At 40.1% G+C, this 16144-nt stretch overlaps 1 protein-coding gene across 1 annotated transcript in view; it reads left to right on the top strand.

Moving 5' to 3' along the window:
- Nucleotides 1-16144, top strand: part of LOC137299020 (frizzled-2-like) — a 440584-nt gene that overhangs the window by 390448 nt on the left and 33992 nt on the right. The window lies entirely within an intron of this gene.

Genomic DNA, 16144 nt, shown 5'->3' with positions numbered 1-16144 from the left:
GATCTGACACACCTGACAACACCGTTACCGCTGGATCGGTTCTTCAAACCATCGTAAACATGTCCCTTTATTTACCCCACTGATATATCAGCGTCCCCGTTTATCACTGGGAGGGACTGCTCAGAAGGAAATTTGTGAATAGGTGTGTGTAGCAGGTATGGCACCCATACGCGAACAAACCAGACCCGCCCAGTGATATGTAACAATTATTTTCCCAGCTTCCAGATCCTTTCTCTGGGTCATGCCGGCGACCTGCTACAATGACATCAACAGCAGCAACGTGGTACAGGGAGACATCGGTAGCCCCGATACAGAGACAGTGTGCTCTCTCTGTCACAGAGGGTCGTTAAGGTCAAGGATGTGCATTCTTAACAACAAACAGGTTATTGGGACAACCCTTTCAATTTAAAAGAGACCTTTGATAATAGACGTAGCACATCAACGATCTTAAAAAATCAAATTTTCTTTATGGTTGAACATGTTTGAAACAGGAAATTTATACTTTAGTAAGATGACGTCACACCTTGGTCACGTGGACGTCGGTGAAAGAATGCAGTAACTTTCGGCTGGAATGGAATATGTTTACCGAAAGGGATTGCAAAAAAAATAAATAAATAAAAAAAAAATAACGACAAAAAGAGAGAATATTTGCCTTGCTAAAAAAAGATATCTTAAATGGACACTACCCAGTGTGAGAGATGAACAATTTGTGGAATTGTAATTTTAGGATTATTTTGTCAAAGAAGATTTGAAAGCATACAATAATAGATTCTATATATACAATGTGGCCTGTTTATTTAGCGTGTTGTTGGTGTTTACGTAGACAGGACCTTGGTGAAACATGATGCGCATAGACATGTGGAACAGAATTACTGTCGGTAATGTGGATCTTTGCCGCTGCGTCGTTAGCTATGGTGGCTGATTCGGGCCATCGCTTTATCGCCCGGCAAAATCAAGGCGACATCGCGACAAAGCGATATCACGACACGACATTGCGATACGGCGACACGATATAGCGATATTGCGATACAGCCAGAAAACGAAATAGCGAAAACCCGACACGATATAGCGATAACACGATACGAAATGGCGATACGGCGACACGAAATGGCGATACGGCGACACGAAATGGCGATAACACGACACGAAATGGCGATAGCAAGACACGAAATGGCGATATCCCGACACGAAATGGCGATATCACGACACGAAATGGCGATAAAACTGGGCGACATTGCGATATGGCGATAACGCGAAAAGGCGACATTGCGATATAGAGACACGATATGGCGATACAGCGACATTGCGATAACGCGAAAAGGCGACATTGCGATATAGAGACACGATATGGCGATACAGCGACATTGCGATATGACGATATTGCTCCCTTTCCATTTGTGAAATGTGGAAAAGTGGATAAGTTTATTCACTTTCAGAATCTAATATGTGAAGTATGGGATTAAACATCTGGCTAATAAAAAATAATTTACATGATTAATGTTCATGGGTTTCAGTCTATCTCTACATATATTTTTAGATTAAGAAAGTCTGGGTCTTGTAGTTGTTATTGCATGATGCCTCTGGAAGACGATTTGGAAACAAACAGTTAAACTCATGTGTGGCCATGGTAATATGCACAAAAGGATTAATGAAGCTGATTTCAAGTTTTCCGAAAGTCTACGTCTTGCCGTGTCAAGTTAATGTTTAGTACTAATGTCATGATTTTTATCAGTTCATAATGCACAAAGTGCAATTTTGAAATATACTAGTATACCTCAATGTGCTAGGCTCGTTCAGAGCACATCATCCTGCAGCCGACTGGTATATACTGGATGAAGAACGTGCTTTACGTGCGCATTCTAGTAATATCTCATGTTTGTTTATTTATTTATTTATTTATTTATTTATTTATTTATTTATTTATTTATTTATTTATTTATTTATTTATTTATTTATTTATTTATTTATTTATTTATTTATTTATTTATTTATTTAAAATTAGAACCTTATCTTTTACTTGTTAAAGTTAACACTTTCTCGATTTGGTTGTAGCTTAGAAGTTCGTTTTAAAGTACGACAATGATAAATTTGTGGACATGGCCGATAATACCGCTTAACCGTTATATTGCCATACGAGCTTCACAGTACTATATTTCGCAAACCGGTTCACCCGATACGATCTGCCATTTTTGTGATGTAGCCAAACTACTAATAATATTCGTATTTCCTTTATATTATTATATATTAATACACTCCGTATTGGGTCTTCTTATGTTCCTTGTTTAGATAAATGAATCACTTATTGGTATCAAGCAACATACTTTTATTTGCTGATGATACCTCCCTTTACATAATCATACGTAACCCCACCGTTGCAACAAGAATACTGAACAGTGATCTTGCTAATCTGTCTGAATGAAGAAATGAATTGCAGGTGTCGTTTAATCCCCCCAAACCAGTGACTACGTTATTCACTGAAAGACAATACCTAGAGCGAAAACAGATTTAATGATGGATGACTATCATAAACATTTAGGGCTACGATTTCAAAGCAATGGTATATGGAATATGCAAATCGAATATCAAGTAAAGAAACTAGTCCTATAATATATTGCTTTTGGAGTCTTAAATATGAACTAATAAACTAAACAGAAAGACTGTATATAACATTCCTCCTTCCTGTCTTTGAATACTTTGACTTCATTTGGGACAACTGATCCCAAGAACAAGGATCAGTACTAGAAAGATTACACCTTGATGCTCATCGTACCTTAAGCGAGGCCATCATGGGTATCAGTCATTAAACAAATGACGAAGAAACATGTATGTCATCTCTCTTTCAAAGGAGAAAGAATCATAAATTGTTTATTTTTGATAAGATGGTACATGGCTTAACGCCAGAGTACTTAACAAGATCAGCTCCACAAGAAGTGGGCAAAAATACTCACTATTGCCTTCATAATGCCAAAGATACTCAAGACAGCCAGAACAAAAACAACTAGACGAGTTTAACACTATAACACTCTCTTCTTCCATTAGTCATACAAGGCTACAATAATCTGGACGAATATGTAAATCGGCAGAGTTATTGTCTAAATTTAAATTATATCTTACTTATTACACTCTCATTTTCAGAGCTATAAATACTTTAATTATTGCCACGCGCTTTTTCCAAATTATCATGTCCAAACTGAGACTGGGTGTAGTGTTTTAAACTTACACCATTTCGAAAGACGTAAAAAGAAAATAGTTCATACCAATGTGGCTTTTTAACAGAAGATACCCCGTACTTCACTTTTTGCCCTGTATTTCGTCATATCAGACATAATATAACCAGTACTTCTACCGCAATAGATTCTCTGTTGAAGAAATAATCTGTGGCAAAGATAACGTATCCAATATTCATGCAGAATTACTTCTTACATCCATTTATCATTTCATAATTCAACTCCAAACGTATGGTTAAATAACACATAAACTCGTTTTCTTGGTTTTGAAAATTGCCTCATTGAATTATACATCCTTTTACAATCTCTTAATCGTGTTTAATTCGTTTAAGCTGTTTTCTCTTGGGAGAGACATCAGTACAGGCCTTGTTCGATCTGTTTGCCATTCCTTTTTGTGGGTTCTCCGTTGTCTTTCTGATGTCTTTTCTTCTTTTATTTTGAATAAATACTGTTTAAACCGAATATTTTTAGTTTCGAAAATGTTAATTGGTCATGTGATTGTACTAGCATGAATTTTAAACCATGTGAATCAAAGAAAATAGATTGGCGGGGCCCTTCTTGTGGGGATAAACAAACCGAAATGGGGGACCCTGCTGCAGACGCTTTTTCTCGAGTTCCAAACATTAGAGCAAAGCATTCAGAAACATGTTCATTTGATCTCTCTTACAATCACACCTGATTCCTAACTGGCTAGTGGCATTGTTTCAAAAGAAATGAAACAGTAATTTCATGACCTTAAACCATGCGTTCCACTTTCACAATGTATTGCAATACATATTGCAGTACGCCGACGTATATCACAAAACATCGCTATACGAACATTTTGGTAACACCCAACCCTGCTAATGTCTATTTAGAGAAAATCGGTAAATATCTCAAACATTTCTACATTTAGTGTAATATTTTTTGTCCTTATGTATGGAACAATGTGTCGACTTTGTTCCATTATTCTTTAGTTAGTGGTAATATGACGCCGCAGTTACACAGATGGTAAGACATAAGAGGTACGTTTTAAATAGTAATAACCACCCCACCATTCAAATACAACATTGACATGGTCAGAAAGCAAACAAACAAACAAACATACATGTTTTTATCTGTTTGTTGCCAAATCGTTTACCAGAGGGATCATGCTATAACAACTACAAGACCTACACTTTCTTAATCCATAAATATCTGTAGAGACAGATTGAAACCCATGTGCATTAATCATATACATTGTATTTTATTAACTAGATGTTTCACCCCAAAAACATTAATTTTACATCCCTGTAAATTGTACCTTTCCAGTCAAATTCTATTGCTCTAGCCTCAACAAACCTAAACTAAAGTCAATTCAACTCAATTTTGTATCAAATTGTTTAATCTAATCATGTGTAATATTGTATCTCGGACTGTTTAATTGGGCTGTCTCCTCAAACGCCTGAAGGTCATCAGTGGGTCCACAATACTGTATTCGGCGTCAAATATATTTTGCTTTAAATTCTTTAAATTCTGAGAGTGACTTACTATACTTACTGAAATTAATTCAGTGTACAATGTAATATTTTCTTATTTATAGATACAAGAATATAAAGTCTTCTACAACTTTTCTTTATGATCATATTCTCATTTCGTAAAGAAGAAAAAAAGGCACGGTATGATGCCAAATCCGTTCTGGTGAAATCCTATAGCCTACAAAGTTAGCATGACCATGGCCTGCACAACTATCACAGTTTGAAATATGTCATCACTCATCGTGCTTTTGGATGAGCTATAGCTATTTCTGTAAAGTGGATGGTTTTACAAATGCGTCTATCTCACATACTCCACCTATCACATTCTAAACTGAATCAGCTTACCCGCTTTTCCATATTTCATAAATGGAAAGGAAGCAATATCGCAATATCGCAATATCGCAATGTCGCTGTATCGCCATATCGTGTCTCTATATCGCAATGTCGCCTTTTCGCGTTATCGCCATATCGCAATGTCGCCCAGTTTTATCGCCATTTCGTGTCGGGATATCGCCATTTCGTGTCTAGTTATCGCCATTTCGTGTCTTGCTATCGCCATTTCGTGTCGTGATATCGCCATTTCGTGTCGTGTTATCGCTATATCGTGTCGGGTTATCGCTATTTCGTTTTCTGGCCGTATCGCAATATCGCTATATCGTGTCGGCGTATCGCAATGTCGTGTCGTGCTATCGCTTTGTCGCAATGTCGCCTTGATTTTACAGGGCGATAAAGCGATGGCCCGAATCAGCCACCATAGTTAGCCGACAGTCAGAGAGATGTTTGTAGATATTTATTGCATCTTTTGTACTGTATAAACTGGCATTACCGTATATTTACCCTTCATGTTCTTGAACCGAATCCCTTTGCTGATGCTGGGAAGGGGTTTGATGGAATGATTTGTATTATTATGATCCGCCCAGGTTTTAGTTGTGGGTGAATGAGTTTGGTGTTACGGCGCTTTGACCAATATTCCAGCACTATCACGGCGGGGAACACAGAAATGGCTTCGCAGACGCGTTGGGATTCGAAGCCCGTCCATTGGCTAGAACCACTAGGCTACCCCACCGCCCCAGGTTTGTGTACACGGACAAACTTATTTGTTCGAAGTTGGAGGGGTCTACGTAAATTCTTCGAGTTATCCGTGGTTTGACAGAGCAGAAACGTGGAGAAACAGACAGCACATAAGGGACAAAACGTTTACTTCCTGATATCCGTGGGTTTGCGGCAAGATTAGATGTATTACAAATTACGTGTGGATGATGTAAATGTAACAGAAGGATGGGTGGATGATGTAACTGTAACAGAAGGATGGGTTGATGATGTAAATATAACAGACGGATGGGTGGATGATGTAAATGTAACAGAAGGATGGGTGGATGATGTAAGTATAACAGAAGGATGGGTGGATGATGTAAATATAACAGAAGGATGGGTGGATGATGTAAATATAACAGAAGGATGGGTGGATGATGTAAATATAACAGACGGGTGGGTGGATGATGTAAATGTAACAGAAGGATGGGTGGATGATGTAAATGTAACAGAAGGATGGGTGGATGATGTAAGTATAACAGAAGGATGGGTGGATGATGTAAATATAACAGAAGGATGGGTGGATGATGTAAATATAACAGAAGGATGGGTGGATGATGTAAATATAACAGACGGGTGGGTGGATGATGTAAATGTAACAGAAGGATGGGTGGATGATGTAAGTATAACAGACGGATGGGTGGATGATGTAAATATAACAGAAGGATGGGTGGATGATGTAAATATAACAGAAGGATGGGCGGATGATGTAAATATAACAGAAGGATGGGCGGATGATGTAAATATACCAGAAGGATGGGTGGATGATGTAAATATAACAGAAGGATGGGTGGATGATGTAAATATAACAGTAGAATGTTTGGATGCCGTAAATATAACAGTAGGATAGGTGGATGACGTAATAGCGATTTGAAACCGTTTCTTAAACAACTTGTGTCCTAAGTTGAATAAAATTCGGAGACTTAAGTGTTGGCAAGGTAAAATTGTGAAATTTTGCAATTTCAATTTCACTTAATTCGATTTACGTTTTTGCTTAATGTGAAATTCATCTTATATATAATGAGTTACAACAAGCAAACGACAGCTGAAAAAGTGTTGTGACGTAAAACTGAACTCACTCACTATGAAACTACTGATCACACCAGGTGTTTGCCGATCTTACGTCACAGATATGAATCTGAACGTTACCGAATACCAATGAATAAAATGCATTTAGCAAATCGAATGAATTCTGCGAAAATCTTCAATGGAGCAACCGCCTAACGTTTTGTTCAATGGCTTGTTTAATCAAATTCATCGTAGGCCGATGCCAGTGATATCAGTCACGGGATTGTTTGGTCCAGGATCGTTTATTTCAAGACAGTCGTCATTAAGCTGGAAAATCGTTGATCCCAAACACACTGAGTGAATCAGTAAAAGGTGCTGGAGGCGTACCGTGTGACCCCAGACCGTCGTGGGTGATCGTAGCGGTATAAGGGAGGTAACTCTATCAAGACTGCTTGTGCTCTCTGTGGCTGATGAATGTAACTGCTCCTCCAAAGAAGTGTCAGTATGTATATTATGTATCTGCTAAACGAATCTTTTGTGATCAAGGTTAGAACAGATTCAATAAAATGAATACTTCTCTGAATGATATGGTAATTTTATCTGAGAATGATGCATCATTCAGAGACCGATGTGTTGTAATACAGATTACTATTAGCTGGACAGATTTTGACACCACTGCCAGTCAGGGGCCCGTTTCACACTGTTATCGTTGCGCTACGACTGGCGTAACTCCCATACTGTCACATGGACTTACGAGAGGCGTGGTGCTACGGTAGCAATCTGAACCGAGGCACTGGTAGAGATCTTATACTGGATGAAACGAATGTCGTGTCGGTGCTGATGACTTTAAAATCTAACATAACATTATATTAATTTTGTCACTGTTGCAGTTAGCTCCACCGAGATTGTGTCGATTTATATAGCATTCAGATTTAGACAACAGGACAGTTTTCAGGCCCCATGTGATCCTGATATATATAGGTTTGTCTTATGGTAGAAACCGTTATGCGTTGATTTTTTATATTGGTACAATACGTTGAGACCCCATTTCCCACACCACAAAGAGTAATAATCGCAAGACGCTGAATCACGAACGCTGAAAGGAACCAATGTTTTGCTTCTTGGTCAATTCATTGACAATTCATTCACTCACTCGCTTATTCGCTCACTGTCTCACTTCGCCATTCAGCAAATCGCTCTTTCACTTACTGAAATAGTAATTCAGAGAGCAAATATATAACACTCTTTGTCAAAACAATTACACTGGGGTCCACTTTAACTTCTCCCTGGCTACTCATGCGGTACTTACTACACGGTTTCTGTTCTTAGTTAAACGCTATAATAATTCGGATACAAAGCCGTTAACACCTGTTTGAGTATTTTCTTAGATAACCGCTATTGTGTTTCATATTCGTGTACTACCGTTGATTAAATCCTATCCGTGTACAATTGTTAGTTAAATCTCATCCGTGTACTATTGTTAGTCAACACCTATTTGCCTTAACACCTATATCGTTATTTACTATTATTCTGGTGCTACTGTTAGTTAAATCCTGTCCGTGTACTATTGTTAGTTAAATCCTATCCGTGTGCTATTGTTAGTTAATTCCAATTCGTGTACTAGTGTTAGTTAACACCTATATCGTTAGTTAACTATTATTCTGGTGCTACTGTTAGTTAAATCCAGGGCCTGCATTTGCGCCGCTCTCGTAAGTACCATATAGTAACCGTAGTTTGCGACTATGTTAGCGCTACGTGAGCGTCGTAAATCGACACCAAGCCCCTTTATGTAAACGGTGTAACATACAACGTTGCAACTGATAAGGACATAACTGACACCACACACGACCAGCGGGTCTATGCAGCTGTTATCAAATCTGATCGAGTCCCAGGACCTTATATTATGGTGTATTTATAGACAACCAATCAACAGCCTTGTCTGGATGATTGGGAGTGCCAGAAGGATTTAGACATTATGGCACTAGAAATCCCCGTCACTCTCACATGTAATTTATTAGAGATCATTCACGATGCGTGATAATGATGTCACCGTGCTAGTAGGTCGAAACGAATCGCCTGGACTGAAGGCAGTGATCATCACGGTGTCATAACGGCATGTCCGCACGGTTCAAATGTGTTTTTGTGACTAATATACGACATAAGTACTCCTGCAATTGCTCCAACGTATCGCAGAGAAGAGGGCGTGGGTTATACGGTTATCGTTATTGCCTAATCAGGTTACTTGGGTGTGTGAGGCAGTGTGATAATTTACACTAGTCACATGTACTAGCAAGTTACATTCGTTTTGTAAGTTATTACATCGAAAAGGTGGATGTGGTATTTTTTTTCATTGTGTTTATTCATTGGATGTGGTATTTTTTCATTATTTTTATTCTTTGGATGTGGTAATTTTTTCATTATTTTTATTCATTGGATGTGGTATTTTTTCGTTATTTTTATTCATTGGATGTGGTAATTTTTTCATTATTTTTATTCATGGGATGTGGTAATTTTGCGTCACATATATATCCATGGTAATTGTTGTCTGGCCAACTATTTTATGCATCGAAAAGGTGAATCTGGTGACTTTGTGTCACATACATGTAACTTGTTAATTCTTGCCAGTTATGTTATGAAGAAGAGTGTCACCCATTTTACGAAAGTGTGCGGCCATCAGCCTATGAGACACTGACATATAAAGGACATGTTGTACATAAAAGTAATATATATTAAAAGATTATGTATTGAAAGAAGAATCTGGCAATTTTGCCTCACCTAATAGTATGTACCTTTTTGTCTTGCCAACATTTTTATGCATCGGAAAGTGGTCATACCTTCATGAAGTACAATTGTCGGTTCACATACATTATCTTTCTCAAGTAAATAAATTTATGTGTGACCAACCCGGATCAAAACCAGCCCAGCCCAACATACTTGAATAAAATGTTTCCTCATGCATTGTCATACCCTGAACAAGGTGTGGCGTCGATGTGGGTAATTACCGTGTAAAACACATTTTAAACCGGTATGACAGACACACTTGAGGTTTGCCAGATCTGGCGTGTCACTACGCTATAGAATGACTTTGTGCACGTTAAGTGTTTGTGGGGTAGCCTAGTGGTTAAAGCTCGTCACGCTGAAGGCCCGGGTTCGATTCCCCACATCTGGTATTCCCACCGTGTTATTTTCTGGTCTAAAACAAAACTTAAGCTAAATATGGTAATGCTAAATGCATTATTGAAAAAAACAAACCTTTATTACATTACACAAGTAGACACAACTCATATTATATGTTTTTAATAATAAACAGAGGGTTGTACTGTACACATTGGGTCAATGTTAACTGTTTCTAAGTGCAATGTGACGACACTCCTTAGTCTCCCTAGTCCCTACGTGTGTACCGCGGGGAATGTGTCGAGTGTTATCTCAACTCTCCCGTCCCGGGGGTCATAATTCTTCCTAGTGTTTACTTTCCGCGGTGGGGGAGCTGGCGCGAACAGGTATATACCATCCACAAAAGTACTGGGCTCTTGAGGGCCAGAGTAAGAATGTTGGACCCAACCGACGCGACTGTCTGGGTTGGGTGGACAGGCTGGGGTGGGTTTGGTTTGGTTGTTGCTTAATACCGTAGTCATTAATATTTCAGCTACATGGAATCGGTCTGTGATTAATCGAGTTTGGATCAACAGCATGAGCATCGATATAGTCAGCTGGGATACATGACATGTAGGACTTCATGAGTCCGGCTAGGGCGGGGTGGATGTGGATGTCAGGTTGATCACAGCTTCTGCTATCAATTACTGGATTGTTGAATCAGGCCCTTTACGCTCATGTAGCCGCAACATTACGTCGTCAATAATCTTATAGACAACATGACCAAACACCAAACATTTTGGGGCGGTGGGTAGCCTAGTGGTTAAAGCATTTGCGCGTCACGCCAGATCCGGTTCGATTCCCCACATGGTGTGTGAAGCCTGTTTCCGGTGTCCTCCGCCATGGCATTGCTGGAACATGGAGTATTAGTAAATGCGACTTAAAACCATAGCCAATCGCCCAACCAAGTACCGTTATCGTCGTGATAATGAAGGAAGAGGGGAGAGAGAGAGGGGGGAGGGAGGGAGGGAGAGAGAGAGAGAGAGAGAGGGTGGGAGGGAGAGAGAGAGAGCGCGGGAGAGAGAGAGAGGGTGGGAGGGAGAGAGAGAGAGAGAGGGAGAGAGAGAGAGAGATAGAGAGGGAGAGAGAGAGAGAGCGGGAGAGAGAGAGGGTGGGAGGGAGAGAGAGAGAGTATCTATATGATTTGATACACCATTATAACTTTAACTTTGAACTTTGTACAAACTGTTTGCAGGGCTTGCCGTTGCATGTGTTGTTTTACTGGGAGTCTGGATAGTTAATATCTCCTGACTACCTGATACCTTTACTTGACAGCGATTCATAAACACGTACGAGGGGGGTCCCAAAAGTGGTCGGCCTCACGACATTCTCGCTATCTAATATTAGAAATATTCCAATTATTTTGAAGGAATCATAAGCAAAGGCATATCCAAAATTTCACAAATGTGGTTAATGTGGTTAACGAGATATTTGTCATCACAACACATTTGGGTGTAATAATTCTTTAAACACTGCAGAAACAATCTGTTATTTGGTACCTCTTGGATGATGGCATGCGCTCAGATAATATGATATGAAATATATTCAGGATAGCATGGATGACTTCACGCCACAATCGCCATTCAAAGATCTGAATTACCTGATTTATATTTAGGCGAAGCTGTTTTAAAGGACACCCCCATTTTTATCTTTCAAAAACATTTTGTCCAGACATTCAAGTTGGCACTGTTTACCATATACCGAGAGCTGACACTTGTGTGACCATTCAGTATTTCATTTGAATCCTTGGCATCAACATGAATAAGTGAAACCATTAGAATAAGATATGTCCTTCTGATTACGGGGGCGGTGGGGTAGCCTAGTGGTTAAAATGTTCGCTCGTCACGCCGAAGATCCGGGTTCGATTCCCCACATAGGTACAATGTGTGAGGCCCATTTTCTAGTGTCCCCCGCCGTGATATCGCTGGAATATTGCTAAAAGCGGCGTAAAACCAAACTCACTCACTCACTCTGATTACGTCATCTGAAAGTGGGACTGAATAGTGTCCCAAAAACAAGCTCTGTCAGTAAACATCATTTTAACAAGCGATTGTAGTTTCAAATTGTATTTTTATGCACTTAAATATCTACGGTTGATTCTAGGGGACATCTGCTCATGTTCATCTCAAATCACACGGAATGTTTCTTTCATATGTTGTTTCCTGAAGCTGTGATGAATTTATTGCGTTTTGCGTTTTGCGTTTTACGTTTTGCGTTTTGCGTTACCAAGATAAAAAGTCAAACAAATCGGGGATCGTGAGGCTGGAACAGGGCAAAAGCAATCACGTCGAGGCTGGCAGATAATATGTAGAAAAATAAGACATAAAAACAGTTGCATTTTTACGATTTTCCAGGTGAGGCTGGCCACTTTTGGGACACCCCTCGTATCTGTGGTATACAATGTATAGTTGGACTTCACAATGGATCAGGCTACTGATAAAGAATTGTTATGACAGTCTTTACTTAATTCACGGACTTATCAAATGTGTTTGTAGTGCTGTAGTTGAGATGTATAACGTTTTACAAAACCCCGCAATCTCACGCCAGTACACTGTATAGCATACGGTTTGTCCGACGCCAAGGTAAACGTCATATATATATTGTCACAGACCGAAATATAAACGTCATTTATATTTCGAGGCTCTGGCGAAGATAAGCATTTTACCGATGATTAATGACACGTGCTGACGAGAATGTGAAATGTGCTATGGGACAGCTGGCGTTAACTATACATGGAGCCTTGATGATGTAACTTAATGTCTTTGGTGTTAACTAAACGCAACTGCAACTGACGATTGATTGAGTGAGTGAGTGAGTGAGTGAGTGAGTGAGTGAGTGAGTGGGTGGGTGAGTGAGTGAGTGACTGGGTGAGTGAGTGGGTGAGTGAGTGAGTGGGTGGGTGCATTTGGTATTGACCCTACACACAATTGCTAATGAAAGTGTAAATGGGACGAATGAGTAAGTGAGTTTGTGGGTGGGTGTGTGCGTGCGTCAGTGCAAGCGTGCATCCGTGAGGAACTGCTACAAAACTCAGCATTCAATCCTGGCCCTGTAAAACCTTTGTCCGGGAATCGTGTGAGTAACGTGAGCGACATCGATACGCATCACTGCCACACACAATCTGCCACTGCCCCAGTTCACACTATAACATCGACTGTGTTGTGACTCTATGTTAATGCATAAAAGGCATGACCTTCTTCGAGATACTATCATTTTGTGGAACCTGGACAAGATCTGATCTGTTAAACCTACATGAACTAAACCTTGAAGCGTCTATTGTTTGGACTTGATCCTAAGAAAGGAAATATCTGAACCCTCTGTCAACAAGAATAAAGAATTCGTGCAAATGTCAGCCCAGCAACGAGTATACAACCGAACCTTTCTTAATGTGAACAGACAGCTAATAGTATGTACTATTGTGCGTACTACGAAGGTGTATCGTTATAGACTGGCATTGACGTCAGTATTTGCACGTATGTTAAAACAGAAAGAGCTAAAGAATATTTTTGACTTTATATTCAACAGTGACCTCTAATTTATTCTCTCCATGTTCGTGATATTGTGTCTTCAATGAAGACAATGAAGTTGGCTGATGTTCATACGTATCAAGTGGAGTGGCCCCATTGTTAAATGGTTTATCATGTTCGAATTCCAACAAGTACGAAGATCACAGCTACTTCCGCTTCACTGATCCTAAGACGTAATGCTAGTAGCTAGCCACAACAAAGCTCAGACACGAAGCTTCTAGTTTTATACCCTTCCAAAATATCGACGATTTCGATTGGACTGCAGTCGGTGTAACGTCATGAGGTATCGATTGCGCATGTCAACATGCGTTTGTCTCTGTATAGAGCACTTGAAACATGGCGCTTATGACATAATCATGTTTGTGATTTTATCGTGGTAGATATTGAATGCTCATTTACATTTTCAGATTACATGTGAACATGAACGACCAGTGTTTGGTATTGTGCAGAGAATAAGGTATTTTTCAGTAGTGTAAACTTCCTATTTCAAAGACGATAAGTACTAAACATTACTCGGAATTTTCATTAAAATTAGGCTAAGGTTTTTTCACACTGGGGCGGTGGGGAAAACCAGTGCTTAAAATGTAGACAGACAGAACATACTGGACAATGGACGATTATATACAAATAACTGAAGGAATGTGAAGGTTACTGAGCTATATAACGTTGGGGTGGTGGTGTAGCCTAGTGGGTAAGGCGTTCGCTCGTCATGTCGAAGACCAGGTTCGATTTCCCAAATGGGTACAATGTGTGAGGCACATTTTGGGTGTCCTCCTTCGCGATAAAACTGGAATATGGCTAAAAGCGGCGTAAAACCCAACATGTCTTCTGATCCCCGCCGTGATGTTGCTGGAATATCGCTAAAAGCGGCGTCAAACCCAACATGTCTTCTGGTCTCCGCCGTGATGTTGCTGGAATATCGCTAAAAGCGGCGTCAAACCCAACATGTCTTCTGATCCCCGCCGTGATGTTGCTGGAATATCGCTAAAAGCGGCGTCAAACCCAACATGTCTTCTGGTCTCCGCCGTGATGTTGCTGGAATATCGCTAAAAGCGGCGTCAAACCCAACATGTCTTCTGATCCCCGCCGTGATGTTGCTGGAATATCGCTAAAAGCGGCGTCAAACCCAACATGTCTTCTGGTCCCCGCCGTGATGTTGCTGGAATATCGCTAAAAGCGGCGTCAAACCCAACATGTCTTCTGATCCCCACCGTGATGTTGCTGGAATATCGCTAAAAGCGGCGTCAAACCCAACATGTCTTCTGATCCCCACCGTGATGTTGCTGGAATATCGCTAAAAGCGGCGTAAAACCCAACATGTCTTCTGGTCCCCGCCGTGATGTTGCTGGAATATCGCTAAAAGCGGCGTCAAACCCAACATGTCTTCTGATCCCCGCCGTGATGTTGCTGGAATATCGCTAAAAGCGGCGTAAAACCCAACATGCCTTCTGGTCCCCGCCGTGATGTTGCTGGAATATTGCTAAACCTTACTTACAAACCAATTCACAAATGTCGGATTGTCATGACAAAATGCACACGCACGTCTCTTCCATGTAGATGTGATGCTGAGCACAAATGAAATCAGAACGTTTAGCAATATTGCGGTCATTTCATGATAAGTTGGCAGATTGTCATCAAAACTATTGTCACCAATAGTTCGAAATGTCTTGATTCAAGAGAAGTCTCCAATCACTAGAGGTAGTCTAGACAGACATGAGTTCAGTATAACAGCCATGATGCATTACAACAGTAAAGTCATTATTCAAGGCAATATCCATTGCTCTGTACAAAACCACGATTCGGTACAACTTCTAAGTGAGTTTAGTTTTACGCCGCTTTTGGCACTATTTCAGCTATATTACGACTGGAGACACCAGAAATAGGCTTCACAAGTTGCGCACATGGGGGATCGAACCCGGGTTTTCCATGTGACGAGCGAATGCTTACCCACTACCCTACACCACCATCTCGGTACAAATAGATATAAATCAGTACAACAAAAGTGAAACATCTGCAATCACTGCCATGACCATGATTCATTCCGAAAATTCACCGATTCAGTCTGCAAGCCATGATTCCGTCTACAAACCATTATTCAGTCCACCACAAATGATTCAGTACATTAATGAATCGGAACAACGTCCGTGCATTTAAATCTGTATACCAATCATGGATCAGCACAAAGACCGTGTTAAGTGTAATAAGCATGGATCAGCACAAAGACCGTGTTTAAGTGTAATAAGCATGGATCAGCACAAAGACCGTGTTTAAGTGTAATAAGCATGGATCAGCACAAAGACCGTGTTTAAGTGTAATAAGCATGGATCAGCACAAAGACCGTGATTAAGTGCAATAAGCATGGATCAGCACAAAGACCGTGTTAAGTGTAATAAGCATGGATCAGCACAAAAACCGTGTTTAAGTGTAAAAAGCATGGATCAGCACAAAGACCGTGTTTAAGTGTAATAAGCATGGATCAGCACAAAGACCGTGTTTAAGTGTAATAAGCATGGATCAGCACAAAGACCGTGTTTGAGTGTAATAAGCATGGATCGGCACAAAGACCATGATTCAAGGTAATAAACCATGTTTCAACATGACAGCAATGATTCAGTACACCAGCACCAGCACCTTTCACTGA

Source organism: Haliotis asinina, chromosome 10 (genome assembly GCF_037392515.1).
Source record: "Haliotis asinina isolate JCU_RB_2024 chromosome 10, JCU_Hal_asi_v2, whole genome shotgun sequence".
Taxonomy (NCBI): Eukaryota; Metazoa; Mollusca; class Gastropoda; order Lepetellida; family Haliotidae; genus Haliotis; species Haliotis asinina.
The sequence above is the reverse complement of the archived record's forward strand: the minus strand, read 5'-3'. Positions and strand labels throughout refer to the sequence as shown.